Here is a 19043-nt window from a genome sequence, read left to right as displayed (position 1 = left end):
TTAAAACTCTTCTTCTCAAGAACTACCGAGTCCAATTCAACGTAGTTAAGCATATATTATCCTTATGGGAAGGAAAATATAAATTTCAAAATGTAGGTGCTAATTCTGTTTCAAATCTGAGTTATTACGAAAATGATAATAAAGGAAAAGCGTGTTTCAATCAGTTTAATAGCTTCAGCAACCAACTTTAACAACTTATTGTATTGTAAACTTAACCTTTTTTCGTCATTATTACTCCTACTGTACATGTGACCCTTGACTGTGTTTGTGTACATTTGTATAAACTGATTTTGAACCCCAAATACCAGTCAACTGGTCTTGAGTGAAAAAACAAATCGAAAATCTTAGGCCATTCTTTTTTTCCATTTTAAATGCTGAATAGGAAATACCAAGTTCAAAAACTTAAGCTGAATGTAATAAACTCATGTGAACAAAATATGACTCAAACCTAAGCGAACTGTGAGCTCTGTATCTTGCTTATAATTCTACGATTGACGCTGAAATTTTTGTTGAGCATTAGAAATTCTATATGAATTAGAGTATGTTAAATACTTGTACAAACAAAATAAAAGAATGATATTCTGTATATACCTACTCTCTGGGGCCCCCTCTTTATACAATAAATAATGTGAAATCTACATCAATTTTGATAGTTTTTCAGACACGAGTAAATAAAAACGACATCTTTAAAACAGTTTCCATAGTTCTGACACATTTCTGTTGCGGGGATAAAGTAATTATCGCTATTCCTAAGAAAATATCACAGCAGAAAATTATCCTGGATTGTACGCAAAGTAAATAACAGTCATTTAATTATAATGGAGAAAACAAATGAAATTGTTGAATGTTTTTAATTTGAGGAATTGAGCACATTGAGGTACAATTTTCTTTTTCACATTTATACTTGTAGGATTTTTAAAATAAAAAACAATAACTATTCTATTTTTTTTTTAAATACAATAACTAGTAAGTAGTTGATGAAAAAAATGTAACTATATGCTCTCATATATTTTGATCGCTTTACAAAGTGTGTGTGTGTGTGGGGGGGGGGGGGGGGGGGGCAGAACGAAAAAATAGGGAATTGGAAGTTAACAACTTAACAGTGTACACCTACCAACTGTTTAGTTTTATATCTTGCGTAGGATTTTCTTATTCTGGTAAAAAATAGTATTTCTAGAAGGTTCAATGTCAAATATTACGTGTATGCAAAAATAAGTGTAAAATTCGAATTCTTTACAATATTTATTTTTTGTTATTCTACCGATAGACCATATGGCACAATATCTTTTGAACGCCCATTGTTGCTCAGGTGATCGATGTGGCCCCATGGACCTCTTGTTTGTAGTAGATATAGTTAAGTTGGAAGTATGTACTAGCAAATCTTCGAAAATAGGTATCTAGAGCGTTGAAGCGAGGGTTTTTTTCAACAAAAGTTCGGACAGAAAGAATTTGATAAAGCATCACCCTTTTGATAAAGCAAATATTTATCAAACGGGTAGTATACATCACATGAATGAGAAAAACAAGTTTACTCTATCTTCTACACAGACAACTGTAGTTGAATTGAAACAAAACCGTACTGTGGCTGCATGGCATGGCTGCTCTACTCACTCACCTGTCGTGACATTTCTGTTGAGAGGGCTGTATAGTTATGGCCATTTTAAGAGCGTGCTGATCTCCTTTTTTGGAAACGCTAAGTATAATAACATAAAATAAGAACCATATTTAAAGGTTTACGTACATATGTGTAATGTTCTATGACTAAATAAAAGCTTGAAGCAAAACAAAGCATAACTAAAGCTTGAGATAGATATTATGGCTGATTTTTTGACAACCAGGTACTTAACATGAAATTTAACAAAGTTTAATTCTATGAATATTCAATTTATTATATAAGTAAAAACTCTATGTACATATATTACTATTATTTGCGAGAAAAGAACTCATTAACACAAGTAAAGTGTATGTTTATAAGACACATTTGATATTCTCTAATCAAGGGTTTGAATGAAATCTTAACTTTAATAATTACCTATCAATATTTTTTGTAACTAATTTTTCTGCCGTTTATTTGTATACAAGTTCTCCTTTGGTGTATACTTGCATGTATTTAAGTAAGACGACATATGATAGAGCTTCAAAAATAATAGTTCACTACAGGGGAACATTACACGCAGCATTGGTTTACTCTATTCAAATATGAATCCTTAGCTTGATTGCGTTCATGTTAAACGATGTTTCTTTTTCATGTTTTTTACATGCATGTTTTAACTTTTGTTAGACTTGTAATCTGTGAAATTGATCTGTTTTTTTAAAAATTATACCGTGCATGCAAAATGTATCAGCTTCGTAAATGTGTTAGTTTAAAACTTCCTTGAATTGCATGATACTTGTATTTCAAATTTAGTTAGTAAAATCTGTAAACGGTAATCAAAATTCCTTGTTAGTATCAGCGAGCGCAGCTCGCCGGCGCGCAGCGCCGCCGCGAAGCGAGCTCTACCGGCAAGGCAAGTGTGAATAGAAAATTCGGACTAGTTGCACATTCATTCAACGGATTTTTTTGGCGTCAGTAAATCGGACCAGTAATGCCTTGTTTTAATCGTCCCATAAATTCCCTGTAAATATGGTTTCCCATTTCACACTCTCACGAGAACAAGATAAAAGACTATGTCCATCATGCATTGTAAATAAAACCATTACATAAGACTAACAGAGTTGTCGTTCCTTCGAGTGACGTCACAATGGATTTCTTGCACATTGATCCCACAGTATTTTACGGCGTCAGTAAATTTCGACCCACAATGCAATTTATCGGACGATCTCACTAGACTTGATTCCTTCTCGCGAGAATCAAAGTAAAACTTTTGAGAAACAGATAAATTGTGTTATTTCAAGAATATCATGCTTTTTAAGTAAACAAAACAGTATATTTCACTTAGTTTTTTTTTCAGTGTTTTTTCAAAGAGACAGACGACACTTGACCGACGTGAACTTTGACTTCACAATAAGGGGAAACCACTGGAAGTAGTTATTGTGAATCTGCTGAAATATAAATACCAAAAACTTCTCAAAATCTTGCAAAGCTAACGAATGGGGACATCTTTTTTTTTTAATAGGAAACAGTTGGAACTTGCTCTCATTTGGATGAATGCTCACATTTATTTTATTCACTATATTTACAGTAATTTCCAGGAACGCTTTTTAAAAGGGGGCGCGGCAGCATCACTCAAAAAATATTTACAAGCAAAATGAAAAAGAAATTCTCAAAATCAGGGAAATTCTAATCCGGGTGAGGAATGGTGAGTGCGTAGTATGCATTTAGCTCTTTAACTGCTCAATGGTATCTTTATTTTCATATTTATTACATCCTCCCGGTGGGGGAGGGGGGGGTGTGTCCAAAACCGTTTTTCTCATATGATCAGCAATTTTTTTTTTTTTACGTAAATTATATTTTTTTTTAAACGGGGGGGGGGGGGGAACTCTATGATAAGTCAATTTTTAATATGTAAGTTTAAGAAAAATGTCTGCTGCAAGAAAAGAGGAAATAAACTGCAATAAACATTATGTTAAAATCTTTATTATTCAACAACATTGTATCTGAGATAAATTCTATTTAAATAAATAAACAATCTTATAAAATATGAATAATGAAAATTTAATAGAAAAAATAGGCATGTTTATATTTTTTTTTTGCATTCAAATTCATTTACGTTACGTTGATACTTTTATTTTTATTGATTTATCATAATTCATTATTTGATCACATGCTGCGCTCGCCCCAACGGTCGCACCGTTAAACATATTATTCTCTTTATTTTGTTTTTGTTATTTAACTTTCAATTTTTTTCACTTTCTTTCTTTTTAATTACTTATAAAGAAAATAGCATACAATGCATCGTTCATTATATCAAAAGTTTATGATCATTATATGTTTATGATTTCATATTTGTTTTTATACTATCTCTTTAGTCAGTCATACACGTAACTTAACTATTAACAAAATATGTAGACCATTATTGATCATATAAACAAATGCTCTTTTGATACAAGATTCAGCATAACTACAAGTTATAAATGTAAACTCAGTATGCATGTAGACACTATAAGTTTCGTCGTACATGCAGGAATGAAATGAACACGACATATGATGATATACATGTATGCTCTCTTTTAGGGGAATCGCATATTAAAAGTACACGTTCCTGCACCATTAAAAAATCTCAACGTCATTTTTATAATAATGTTACAGCAACCCCTGTCCAAAATACTTGGCACAACAAGCATGTAATTCATCTTTTTTTTTTTAGAAAAACAGTTAAGGTTGCTCGACTTGTCGATGCATTATTTGATTGATTGATAACGAATAGGTTTTGAGAAATGATTACACAAAAAGGACACCGATAACTGTCTCCGATTATTTTATGAGATTCTTTTAAAAGAAATCAGAAACGTCGTTTAAGCTGCGAATAGACCAGTTCATACCTAAAAATTTGGCATCGAATAATATACAATATACTTATCTTTAAATGCATGTAAAAGACAGCCAACTAAACGTTATAGTATTCTTCAAAATATTTATCATCTGAAAAACAAGAACTGAAGATATATTTTTAACCTCTTATAAGAACTACAAATAAACTGTCACTCACCAAAAAAAAAAACCAATTGTTTTTCAACAATTCTTCAACAAAAAATGAAAGGAAAAAGTAACAATAAAGAACAATTTGAAAATATTGAAATCGAATCGATCCCTATTATATTAAACTGATCCCGAACAAAATTATATAAAGTTGGAATTTTTTTATTTTTAGAAATATTTCCAAACAAAAAAAAAATCAAATACTTGAGAAGACAATCTTTGAAATTTACTGATTCAATATTATATTACACATCACTCAAAACCAAATGTTAAGCTCAAAAATACCCTGTTTCTCGTCAAGAATTTTTTTTTATTTCACTAAAAAAACGTACAAAAAAATATTAGAAATTGAAATGTATTTTTGTTAAGTAATATTAATTTTTTTTTTTATTTATTGATCCATTAAATAAAATTTTGATGTGTCGAGGAACCTTAATGACGGGAAAAAGATTCATTTTCCAGATTAGAAACATAAAAGATTTTCCCCCTTTTTTTCTATAAATGGTCTAGATGTCATTCGAACGGATAAACGCCTAGTACCTAATTGGACTGGAATATCAGAGTGAAACGACCTAAGTTTCTGAATATGGTATCTTTCAGCAAATTTTGAATAAATTTAAAATTTTAGAAAAGGTCAAAGAATATACATAAGTTTAAATGTTCAATTCATTTATAATTATCAGTGACAGCAAGAGAAGCACTCGTTGCTGGATCAGATTGAACGTTTTAGTGGAATCACTCTCAAACTGCACATAGTCTTCAAGCTGAACCTGGATATCGTGTAAATTCTTTGTAGCGAAGATGTGCAGGGTTTGACACAGGGCCCGTAAGATTGAAGAAGTATCCTTCAATTTTTCGATAAATTTCAACTGTAAAAAAGCCTTATGATTAAACAATATCATCTTATTTCTTTTATATACATAGAAATAAATCAAAATCACAGTAATGGAAATATATCTTTACAAACGTTCTTCTAATTATTTGTTTAATAATGAATACATGATCGCGTTATTGCCAATTCAAATAGTCATATATTTTAATCTCGAGGTGCAATTATGTGATTCATTTCTTATAGTAAATGTTCGAATGCTAAATATGTGAGAGTCTTTAAAGTGTTGAAAAACTGCAACACACAAGACCAATGCAATGAAAAATCAAAAGAAAACCTACAAAAACCCACATTGCTTCAAAGTGCAGAAGTACCTAATTGTATAATATTGTATAATATGGTAAAACTAGGAGTGGAGCGGTTCGATGTAATCAGATTGAAAGAAGAACATTTGTCGAATCCATGAGCATTTTTGCTATCGTCTCTTATGTTTGTCTGTTATAAATAAAATTTGATTAATTTTACCAAAACTCAACTGTAATTTTAAAAAAAATCTAATTATCGTTAATTTTTTGCTTTCACGCTTTCTAGTTTTCCAAAGTAAATAGTGTGTTCTATGTTAACATATACATGACAAAATATGAATCAAAAAAGTGTGTTTCTAGATACTGGATAATGGTTGAGCTTAACAATATTACACTTTAATTTATACAGTGAATATCTTTTTTTTTTATATTATTGTCACAAAAAGATGATATAAAATCAGTTGACTGTTACATAGGTTTCAAACTACAACTGTATTTAAAATCAGTTAAACTGTTGTTTGCTAATTCAAAGCTGGATAACAACCGTGAAAATAGAAGATTTTTACACCAGTGTCCATTTTTAAGTGGTAAGCGTATTGGCTAGCTTTAATGTCTAGTACCAAAAATAAAACGTACCTGTATGCTATGACAAAGCCCTAACTATTATGAATCAAAAGATTTAGATAACTGAAAGCAGAGCCATTTACTAAATGCTTGTATGTCACATTTTTGAAAACTGACGAATTGTGAAATTTTTAAACTTAAATAGTTATTGCTGTTTTAATGACGTTTGGTTTGGTTTGATTTAGATTTGGAGAATAAAAAGATTGATGTTTCGTTTAATTGAAGTCAGTGATCAAATCACTAAGAGATGTGTAAAATGTACTTCAAGAAGTACAATAATCACAACACTGCTTACTAATGGAATGTCTCTTTAAGATAGATTTGATTTTGATCAATATGAAACTTTGACTTTTTGTATGTGTTTAATAAGATTGAAGTTTAGCTTGTGTTATAGCTTCCATTAGTCCAATCATTATCTATCTTGCACAAAAACAGACATTTTTTGATAGGATAATATACCCTTAAACCTTGAAAATTAGCCAAATTCAATAATGGACAGTTTTGAGAATCATTCAGTCGTATAAGTACCATCTAGGAAACATTTGAAAGTACCGTAAAGTGCACAGCACACAAAAACCTCTGTCATTTGGGTTAGATTATAAGCCTTAGCGTTCTTCCTGGGAATTCACGTGAAGGTGTGGACAATGTAAGCACTGGTATTTTCAACAGTACAGTGTTAATTAAAATCAGATCCAACAGCCATTAAATGCTTTATCCTTTATCAAACAATGTGAAATAACATATGCATATTTGGACTTTCGATCATTTGTTGATTGATAGACACATATTTTAAGATCTAGGTTGCTGACCAATGGGTGACCGATTGTTGAGTTGTTAGTTACATAAAGATTATTAACTTGTTTGAATTGTACGATTTCTTTTAACTCACGGGTTGGGTGTGTACTCTGGTTTGAGTTTATGACGTATATATTGCGTAGTATATGACGTGTGTTCAGCTTTTGTGGAATCTAAGCATTGAAGGAAAGTATATTGGGTGTGGGGGGGGGGGGGGGGGGGTGACAAAGTGGTTTACAAGCCCATGACCCATGATGACAACTAAATCTCTAGAAGTGTAAGTAAATAACAAACCCATTATTAAATACACACTGAATGTCTGAGGTCTAATACCTTTTTGTGAATATGTTTTCTATTGCAAGCTTTACTCGTTGGTTTGGTCTATGCTATTTAGAAACAATGCAGTTTAAACTCTCTTTATGAACGTTTGGTATTCTTAAAACGTGTTTTCACGTTTAGAGCACCCCTTTAGCTAGTCAGGGTTCAATAGTCGGTTGAATATCTAAAGTCTACAAGGATTTGGCATTACATATAAAGTGGGTGACTATGTTAAAAGATGTGCAAGTACTTCCGAATATATCGCAACTCTAAGTTAATCACTAAAGATACAGAACTGGTATGGTTAAATTACAGAATAATTCATAAAATTTTAGATATAAATAACTTTTTGCATCTTCTCTAAGACAACAAAGGTCGCGAAAAGACAAAAAGTAATGTTTTAAAATGTTAATGTCCTACTTACAAACTTACTACAATATTGAAATGAAACTATTTACTGCTGAATCTTTCTCTTTCCTGTATGAATATTTAATTAACACAATGATGATGTAGCTGCTAATCTTCTTCTTTTTGTTAGAATATTTGTACTGTGTGTATCTACATATGTAGGTATATACCAATACATTGTACCAACTTGCTGTGTGTGAGAGTCTGTGAAAAAGTGGTTTTATGTCTGTCTGTCTGTCTGAATACAATTGAAATAAGAAAAAAAAGAAATGTCTACATCTTCTATTATAATTAAAATCTCCAAGAAATTAAATTTATTATCTGTGAGTTCTCCGGGAAAACATAGGGTAAAACGATACTATTATTTTCTATATCATGATGTTAGGCACAAACAAAATGGCTTTGTAGCAAAACAGAGGAAATTTCGGATTATTTTGGTTTTTTTTTTGTTTTTTAGAGTTTAATTTCTGCCAAAACATTTTTCGCAGTATTATAATAATAAAAGTTAAGATTTTATTCCTTAATCATTATAATTTTGAATATTTTCTGTTGGTTTTCTCTCACGCATTCATTAAGATAGTCGTAATGCAATCAATGGAAAAAAAATGTGTGAAAAATGCTTCAAAACCATTATGACACCATGTCTCAAATTGTTGATCATTGACCTCAAAGAAATAATAGTTTATTTAGTATTATACAAGGGATCATGTGAAACGGGAAACTTTTATAATAACAACGTGTTGTAATTAGTTTATAGACAAAATAAAATACCTTTATTATTTCAAGTGCTTTGGCAAGCTGACCAACTTTATTTGGTAGAGAAAATGATATTTCAATTTTCTTTTGGTTTGTCTCCGTTTCCGACCTATATTTGTTCCCAATGGCATCCATCTGAAATTAGATTTACATTTAAGAAAGCCAAATTTGGGAAACCGTATTAAATATAGGTAAATGGGGCCTATGGTTTTTAGCAAAATGCATCTTTATTTTTCCACAACAAACAGTTAAGATACTACAACATACTTTTTTAAAATAAAAAAAATAAATAAGTAATGCAAAAAACAATGTTCGTATACTGCTTATCTTGATTAAACCTTGTCCTCTTAAGGTGTATGTGCTTTTATTTTTCGTATGAGGAACGAATTAGACAGAAATCATTTTTTACATAGTAATTTTAATAAATGTATTCCGAAATAGTAAAGTTTACCTCTCGAATGCCTTAACAGGTGTGCTTTACCTTTCTAACTACACTTTTTTTAATTTAATGTACAGGTAACTCTCGAAAGCTTGAATTCACGGGACCGAGAAAAAACTTCGAGGTATCAAGAGTTCGAGTTTTCAAGAGTTCGAATTTTCCGGGTTGACCGACGGGTTTTTTACATTTAGTCTTACCGGATGTTATGATTAAGCCATTTATTTAGTGCTAACCTTACGCACATGCTTAAACAACGTTTTGTTTTCAGATAGATTACATATACAGACCTGCATATTTTTAAAACTAAACAGAAACAAATATTGAATAAATTCATGATACACTGCAATTATTTGTTTTATGCATCATATTATGATCAGATTGCTCAGTACTACCCGACTGCGAGACGACATGTCGTAAATTAAATAAATGAGTATCAACATGATCACCCATTGCTCCCATTGTAAGGGTCCTTCACCAGTTGTATCAATCATATCATGTTCAGCAATAATCATTATAATGCCAATGATGCTGATAAGCATAATTTCTATAGTTTTATAATTCTAAAATTTTAACGACGGTTCAAAATTAACTTTTCGTCTCAATTAATTTCTCATTTTCACTGCGTCTCCAAATTATCGCATACCGGTTCGTGTAAATTATAGATAAGGTATCGATATGGCCAATCATCAAACAATTTTCACTTTGAGGACAAGTGTCGCCTGAATAAACAACCCGTGACACGGGTCACGCGTCTCACGCCTGGATCCATTTAAATGACCAAGTAGGTGTTAATTAATAGTGCCTGTTTGGGAAGATAACAGTTGAAATTGACACCCCTCGAAAACCATTGTCAACCTCCGCTTCGCGTCGGTAAATAATAAACAATCCTGACGTTTATAACAATTAACAAGTTTTTATTGGTACAACACTTGACATCATAATAGTAACTCTTAAAATGTTCGATGGAAGGTACAAACACGAAAAGTATTGCTACACAAAAGAAGCTTGCGACTGTCGTATGAGAATAGTTTCGTGTAAACCATTCAGCGTTCCGTGTGAAACGAACATCTTTACGATTCGTACGGAACACTGAATGTTTGTCACGAAGCTATTCGCTTTTTCCCCTCAAAATTTCATATAGAAACTCATCATGAAAAGATTGTGATTTTTGCAGCAGCAGCTGTAATGGCATGTTAGTAAGTTTTAATCAAAAAGAAACTCCTGATGTTCGTCGCCAGATATTAAATTGATTTCAAAACGAGATTGAGCACGACTGGCTACGATCTTACATTACTACAGAGGCCTCAGTGTTTTTTGTCATTTTTGTACCCTAATACTCTCATTAAGCAGGAAACATTTAAGTTTTAAGAGCAACATTATTAAGATCCGTTCCCTACTGAATTGAGATGAATGGTTCTGAATATCCCAATGTTTGATCATCAAAATTTTAGTGTGATTTTAAGGGTTTTATGTATCAATATAGATTCACCTTCGAAATTTACCATCTGATGAAATTATCATTGAAGTCTATGGTAAAAAAGAATTTTTAATTTTTTTTTATTACAAGTAATTTCCTCACATTTCTCTTTGTAAAAAGTTGCAAAAGCTCTACCTTTCTACGAAAATGCTAAAATAATTCATAATTTACCATACATATTTTCAGAAAATGATTTTTTTTTTAATTTTCCTAAAGGGCGGACAACTTTTTAAAATAAAAGTTAATGCAAATTTAATGCACCTCATGAAAAAAATTGTTAAATTTGTCTTAGATATGGATGGAAAACCTTAAGAGGCCTAGGAATTAGAAACATTTAAATTGAAACCTTCTTGCTAGCTTGCATGGCAATCCACTCCACTATGTTTAGGAATAATGATATATTGTGTTTTGTAAGTAGAGGTTTTGGTAATTTTAACATTATCACATACTTTAATGTACTTGTTAATAAAGCTTCTTTTGTTAGCTTATTAAATCTTCATAAAATTTATTGTTGTATTTTTTTATGTCGAAGTTATCAACGATTCAAAATGTGTAAATTTGCATACATTATAAAATCCAGTTACCTCACACTAATCAAGTTAAGATGAAAACATGAATAATTTAGTGTAGTGTTCGAGCATGTGTCAAAATCTCTTTGAACATTATATATAATCGCTGCACTCACGATGCGTTTACAAATAAGCTAGGCATTGGGTTTAAAAAAGAAATTCATGAACACGGTACAAAATATGCTTCAAAAAGTGTCCTCTTTCATAGTTTTAACAATTTGTTTTTATCGGTCAATAACAGTTGATAACTTCAGATTTGGAAAGAAGTTACCAAGCACTCCTTTTATGGTAATTGATAATCTAGGAATGCAGATGTGTTGCTCGGAATGTGATGCCTACGCTATGTGTCTATCTGTAAATTATAACCGCAAACTTCTTGTGTGCGAATTGAACAACGTGAAAGAAAACAAGTCTGGTTCTTTGATAACGGATGAAGATTTTGTGTACAACGAAATGGCTGACCAGGTAAAATTTTGGTAGCATTTTATTTTTGGCGAAATTATTTCTAATAGAAATATGTGTGAATGGTACCATACTTAACATGAAAACTAAATTCAATTCCAAATGATGAAAGCCTGTTTAATATGAAGATAGAGTATTTAATGTTTTGGTTTTTTAAAGAAGGGGTTTTCACTTTGATGTATCTGGACGATTTCTATTTCTAAGAAATAGACTTTAAAATTTAAAAAAATTAATATAATACTTAAAAAAATAAATAAGATAGAATAAACTGATATGAATTTTCTTTTATAAGATTGTTACATATTTGATGCAAACAAACGCGTGACTTAAAATCGAAGAAAAAGGTCAGGTTAAACTGTATCTGTTAAACCCTCTTATAAAATTTAGAATGCTTTTGTTGATGTTATCAACAACAACAAAACCAAAAACAACAAAACCAACAACAACAAAAAAACGTTTTTTTTGCAATACAACATGTCGGTTCTGTACTTTGAAGAACATATATAATTGAACTTTTAAAACGTATAACCAGAAATAAACGCTTCTTGCTTGTACTTTATTTGTTTTGTTTTTTTAATTCAAAAATTTGTTAAAATATTGGCTGTGTATTCACATGCACGATTGGAATCACTTCTTTTGTAGTCTAAAAAGGTGTGCGGCTCTGTTTCTTGCCATCATTATTCCAAGTGTGTGAAAACCTCCTTCAACATATCGGTGTGCATTCCTATGGGTGAGGTTTCATATTGCTTTTCGTGTTGCTTACCAAATTACCAGAACGATTGTTTGATTTCGGTATCTTGTTTCTAATTCAGTTAGTGTTGTTTTCCTAAACGCACGGTTATTTGTTACCAATGTATATCCTGATTCATGTCAACAACTGATGCATTTTCAGAACTTTTACTTTAAATTAATTTTGTTGCAGTTTGTGGTAGCAATGAACCAGAAATTGAGAATGGTTTCATCGCAGTTCGAAAGTATAACCCACCTTCTGTAACATACAAATGCAATTCTGGATTTTTTGACGTTGGAGATAAAAATACAACTTGGTGTGTTCCAGGCAAAAAGTGGGAAATTCCTAATTATAAATGCACACAAGGTATGAATTATACCCGCCAACTATAAGATATAAGTTCAGACTTTCTTATTCATGCAACTGATGCTGAATTGAAACTAAATGGTAAAGTGACTGAATGACAGCTCTATTAATAACTGACCTTTCCTTACCTTTCATTTGAGAGGGTTGTATGGTCCTCGCTTTTTCAAGAGTTTATTGATCTCCTTTAAAAGAAAAGCTATATTTTAAAGACATAGAACCCAAATCAGATTTAAAGGCACACTTATATTTATTGCATGTAATTTTCCATGACTAAATAATAGTTTATAGCGAAACAAATGATAACTAAACCTTAAGACAAATATTATAGATGATTTTTTGACACCCAGCTACTGTACATAAAAATATGATTCTAAATAAAGAGTCAAAATTCATTAGTATAATTTCCATGAAAAAAATCCTTAACACAAGTGAAATATAATTATGTTTGTTATATATATCTTATACTCTCTATAAATCAAGGTTACAAATAAAATCTTAAGCACTCGCTATTCTGCATTGTTCGCTTATACATGTTTCTAATGATCTGCTCTGGTGTATACTTACATATATTTAAGTAAATCGACAGAAGATATATGCTCGAGCAATAATGATTAATATTTGATTACAGTAAGACATTACACGCAGCATTGTGTTTCTCTTTTAAGATATAAATCCTTAAATTAATAGATTAAAACGATTTTCTTTTTCGTGATTTTTTAATATGATGATGTATATCTAAACATTCCTTTAATTGGTATACTAGCAAAAAAGATCTGATATTTTAGAAATCATACTGTACATCCACAAAATACCAGTTTAGTGACGTTTTAAAATTATTACAGTCTTCATTTAACTGTATAATTTAATCAAGGTTGTCCCAGTTCGTGGGAAGTTTATGAAACACACCAGTACTGCTACGTGCGTCGGGATTTTGAATGGATAGATGCTAAGGTAAACGTTTCCATCACTTGTCAGATGTTTAGCTCACATATTTTCTCTTTGATTGTATTTACATTATTCATGGCTTCATTCATCCATTCAAACTTGTAATATGTTTTATGGTGTGGCCGTTGGGGCAAGCGTATTAAGAGCTACAATTTCCCATCATTGTCAACTACACAAATTTGATAGACTCGCCCCATGCTAAATGACAATTTACTCTTGAAGAGAATTCAATCAGTAAAATATGTAAACAATAATTAGAAATGATTGTCAGTATAACTTCTCTTCTGTTTCTTTTTGTTGTCTGATTTTAATTTTTTCACTTTCATTTTTTTTTTATAGAGAATAAAATAAAATATATCGTTCCATATTTAGAAACTTATGATCATCTAAGTTCATGATTTCATATTTGTTTTTATTACCATCTATTTAGTTAGTCATAATTTGATTATTAACAAAATATGCAGTCTATTGTTAAATTGTTAATCATAAAAACACATTTTTATTTAATACAAGATTCACCTATAGCTACAAGCTATTTACGTGTACGTGTAGATAATGTGCTACAAGTTTAGGTGAAAAACAAAGTTTACACAATCAATGATGACGTAATACGCTATATTTTAGAGGTACCACCTACTAAAAGTACACCTATTATGCAGCACTTGGAAAAAAAAGCTCATCCTCTCATTTTTCATAATGTTTTAAAAGTTCCTGTCCAAATATTTGGCACAGCAGGCATGTTATTCACTTTTTAAGAACAACGTTTAACAACGGGAACAAGATTCATTGTCCAAATTAAAAACATTAATTTTTTTCTCTCTTATTTTATATTAAATGGTTTAGATGGCATGCGCACGAATGAACGCCTACCTGATTGAGCTGGAAAATCCGGGTGAAGCGACCTGGGTTTCTGAAAATGGTAACTTTTAGCAAATTGTGTATAAATTCTGAAGTTTTGAATCGGTCAAAGAAATCCTTGGAATGAATATAAATTGTTAAATGTTAAATTTATTTATCAGTAACAGCTGGAGAAGCACCTGTAATTTGGATTGGATTGGCTGTTTCTGGGTCAGGTGATACCTTTTACTGGAATCACTCTCAAACTGCACATGGTTCTAGGGGTTGGGAACCTGGATACCCTGAAAATCCTTTGGAGCAAAGATGTGCAGGGTTTGACACAGGGTCCCGTTCTTTGAAGAACTTTCCTTGTAATCACACGATGAGTTTCATGTGTAAAAAACCTTATAGCTAAATATTTTTTTTTCCGAAAATTTATTGTTTATATCGCGAAAAAAATTTGCATTACTGTAATGGAAATGTTTCTTTCCAAACGTTCCTCTAATGACTAGTTCAGTAATGAAAAAAGAACCTTGTTATTGTCAAATTAAATAGGTTTTTTTTCTGTTGGGTCACATGTTGTAATCCCTTTATTTATAGTCTGTCCCAAGTTATTGCTTCCTTCACTTTTTCAGTTTTAATAAAAATACACATACTTGTGAAAGAAATACAACTGAAATCGATGAAAGGGAATATATCCAAGATATCTTCATTGAACAATTATTCCTTTTTGCTCATAAAATTTCACAGGAACAACAACAATTTTCTTACAGAGATTTGTAATGGGAAATGTTTACATCTTTTCTCCATTCGGAATACACTCGAAATACACCGCACAATTTGTAACGTTATCATCCGGGCTTATTAATGGCTGATGCGATGCAAAATCTCCGTAGACTTTCAATTTTTGGTTGTGTATTGAAACCTAAAGCGGTAGAGGGGGCGTTTCAGAACAGATATTCTGGACGTTTCTCATATTAGTGGATGAACGTAGTTTGAGCACAAAGGTATTTACTATTTTTTACTATTATTACTATTATTACTATTATTATTTACTATTATTGAAATATCAAGCAAAAAGTGGTGGAAGCAAAAACTCGGGACAGAGTATAGTTCATTTCGTATGGTAACGTTTAGACAGCGCTTGATAATAAAACTGTGAAAACGATACATGTTTGCACGAGTTTCTAATGGTTAGGAGAATAGTCCATTAAATCTTCATGTCATTTTATCAAAGCTACATGTATAATGGTACCGGATGCTTCGACAAAGCGCTTCGTATTATGAATCAAAGGATTGAGCGTATTGAAAGCTGGACCAATTACTAGATGCTTTAAAACTGATATACTGTCAAATTTTAAACTTCTATAGAAATTATTCTTTCAATGAAAGAAACATTTTCTGAGTTTGGATTTAGAGTTGGACAATAAAAAGATTGATTTTCATTTGCTTGAAGAACTAAATTTTAAGAGGTGGTAAGTTAAGCTGAAGTTTTATTCTAGGGATCAAATCTCTAATGAATTCTGAATGTGCTTCATGAGGACTCCAAGAATAATCACAACACTGCTTATTAATGGAGTGTCTCTTTTAGGTAAATTTTACTCTGATCGGTTTTGAACGTTATGGCTGGTTTTCATGTTTAGATAAAATAAATTCCTGTTTGCGTTGATACTTTTATCAAATATTAAAGCTTCCATAAGTGAAAACGTTTTACTACAGTACATAGTTAAGCATCAAATATATTATTGTTCACATGCCAGTTCCAATAATCTGAAAATAAAAAATTATGCAGATTTACTCTCGTCGATTGGTCGTTTCACATTATTGCAACTGCATTACAAAAAAAACACCTTACTTTCAAAACTGCTTTCAGAACGATCCATTGACGTGTTGTTGAAAAAACACGAGAGAGAGAGAGAGAGAGAGAGAGAGAGAGAGAGAGAGAGAGAGAGAGAGAGAGGCTAATGGTTCATGCGATACCGCCTGTCTTCAAGCATTTTAGTAGGATTTCTTCATAGAGTTTTGATTATTTCAATGGCGGGATCATTATTTATCTTTCAGGTCAATACACTATTTAATAGCATATTTTTATGGACAGTTATATGCTCTATCTAGAATTCTCTTTGTCATAATTTCGATCGGAACTAACGCCTCATTAAAAGACTGGATTCCCCGGACTTCCCGAACTTAAACACGACTGAAGCGCAACGGAGGCAAATGAGGCAAATGCTATGCCCTGCATTTAAAACGACGATCAATTTTAAACCATATTTTTTTCTTTGATGTCAGAGTTAAGAGAACTAGGTCCTGGGCGATACAAGTTTGAGAAGCCTATTTTTAATCTCAGTCTCATTTTTCATGCACTTTATACGTATACATGATTGTGTTTCTCTTTTTTTGATAATCCGATTTTTTGGGGTTATTACAGTAGCAAATAATTATCTATACAAACCAATTATCTTAGAAAGTTAAAGATTGTCGCCTATCTACACCAGGAGAATCGATCTCCTTTCAAAGTTAGAAAATTTCAAAGTAAATAAAAATGATTTCTTAATGAACATACAAAAAAACCAAACCAAAATGCATCATTAGATTGTTTAGGACTTGGAACCGTTTGGTTTCATCCCGCGAATATTTGGGTTTATTCAACCCGTATGTTATGCATCGATTATAAAGAAAACAAAGTTCAGAAATACGCATGTAGTACATGGACAACATGTACACAGGTTATTTTCTTATTTGCTATAACAATACCCATATTTAGACTATTAAAAACGATGTCGAAGTCGTTTTAAAAATACAATCATCACCGCCTCGACGTTAGGGGCGAATTTTAATGTAAGGCGAATTAACGCTAATATACCCTTTTAATGTCGTTTGTTTTGTTCAAAAAATGTACATCATATTTCATTGAAATATGGCTTAATTGACCGGGTAAACCACTGCAATGCATAATACTATACACATACTTAGTATAACCATAATTTAAAAGTGGGCACAGAAATTGAAATAAAATTGGACCTTGCAGCCAAAAGTGGGACTGGGATCCAAACTGAACTCGTCTAACCTTGATGGCCCGGGACCTGAACTCGCTTACATTTATAAAAAATTGAAATACAGAAAATGTATAAACTGTCTTGATTGATCCATAATAAACCCATCGACTCTCTAGACATATCTAATTAAAACCTTCAAGCTGCTACCCTCCGTATAACTTTAGAGGTATCTCAATGATAAACTACTCAAAGATCTGTTCTCTGTTATTGTGTTGCTTTTCTCTAGAATTGTTGTCCCCAATTTCTTGTTCGGAACGAACGATAATTATGGTCTTATTGTCTCATACGTAAAACATGTTCTTTTGTCTCAACTACAAAGGGGTGCGCGATGACCCTGACATGTAGTTTCCATCATGATGGTAACCTTCACTTATATGAAAATATATTTATGCCTTATCAATCTGTTCTTACGATTCTTTTAACCATTCTATATATACGTATAAAACACTGTGCCGGATAATTATGCCACTGCCAAGGTGCCATTTATGCACGCGCTTAACATGCAGTTTCGGAAAATTCCATCTCTAAATACCAAATGATAGACCATTTTCTAGAGAGTATATGTCCACTTTTGTTTTTAATGTGTTTCACCTGACAGGCGAGATATTTACCTTAAGGACGTTGTTTACTCAGGGTTTGAGTTCTCAAATTCGGATTGGTACAAACCTCAATGTCATGAGTAAAAATTGTTCTAAACACTGAAAGTATTCATGAAATGAATTATTATTGACAAACCATTCGATATTTTTACTATATTATGGAATTAAGCTCAAACAAAGTTGGACATTTAGCAAAACAGAGGAAATTCGGACTAAAATTTTCAGATTTTGTTTTTCACTGAAATATTTTTGGTAGAACTGTAATGTTCAAAGTTAAGATTTTATCTGTTAGTCAACATAGTTTTGCATATTTTCTGTTAATTTTATCTCACTTTTTCGTTTCGATATTCGAATGGCACACGCTACAAAAATATTGAAAAATGCTTAAAAACAATAAAAGACACCATATCTTAAAATTTTGATCATTGACCTCATTTAACTTTTATGCCTGCAGATTAAGGTCAATATACCTAGTTTAATGCTATAAATGTTTTAGTATCATCATCATTCAGTTTTTTGTAAAATTGAATCAAAAAAGGGTAGGAATTTGAAAACTGATAGAGGAAATTCGGACTGGAATATTCATAAAAATTGTGAATGAAAACTTAATGCTTTGTGTCTGTTTAGAGTCACTGCCATTCATTAACTGTATTTCTTTTTTAAAAGAATTAAGCAATTTGTATTATTTTCACAATTAAGAAAACTTTAATCATACTGTAAAATATTTAGGGACTTTTCTTAAAATTTCAAAACATATTCAATGGCCATTATCTCAGAAAGTAGGTCATTGACCTACTTTATTGAATGTGAAAAATAGCACTACCATGATAGGTCTTTAACACTCAATAGATGGTTTTTCATTATCATCAGTGGATTTTTTTTTCATTCT

General features: G+C 31.4%; 1 long non-coding RNA gene across 1 annotated transcript; it reads left to right on the top strand.

Annotated features, from left to right (window-relative positions):
* The first annotated feature begins 11350 nt into the window (after nt 1–11350).
* Nucleotides 11351–13668, top strand: LOC109618567 (uncharacterized). Its single transcript, XR_002199429.3, has 4 exons — nt 11351–11624; nt 12264–12351; nt 12544–12717; nt 13589–13668. It is a non-coding gene; the product is annotated as an uncharacterized lncRNA (long non-coding RNA).
* The last annotated feature ends 5375 nt before the right edge of the window (nt 13669–19043 follow it).

This window comes from Magallana gigas, chromosome 9, assembly GCF_963853765.1.
Source record: "Magallana gigas chromosome 9, xbMagGiga1.1, whole genome shotgun sequence".
NCBI lineage: Eukaryota > Metazoa > Mollusca > Bivalvia > Ostreida > Ostreidae > Magallana > Magallana gigas.
Note: the sequence above shows the minus strand (reverse complement) of the source record. Positions and strands in the feature narration are given on the sequence as shown.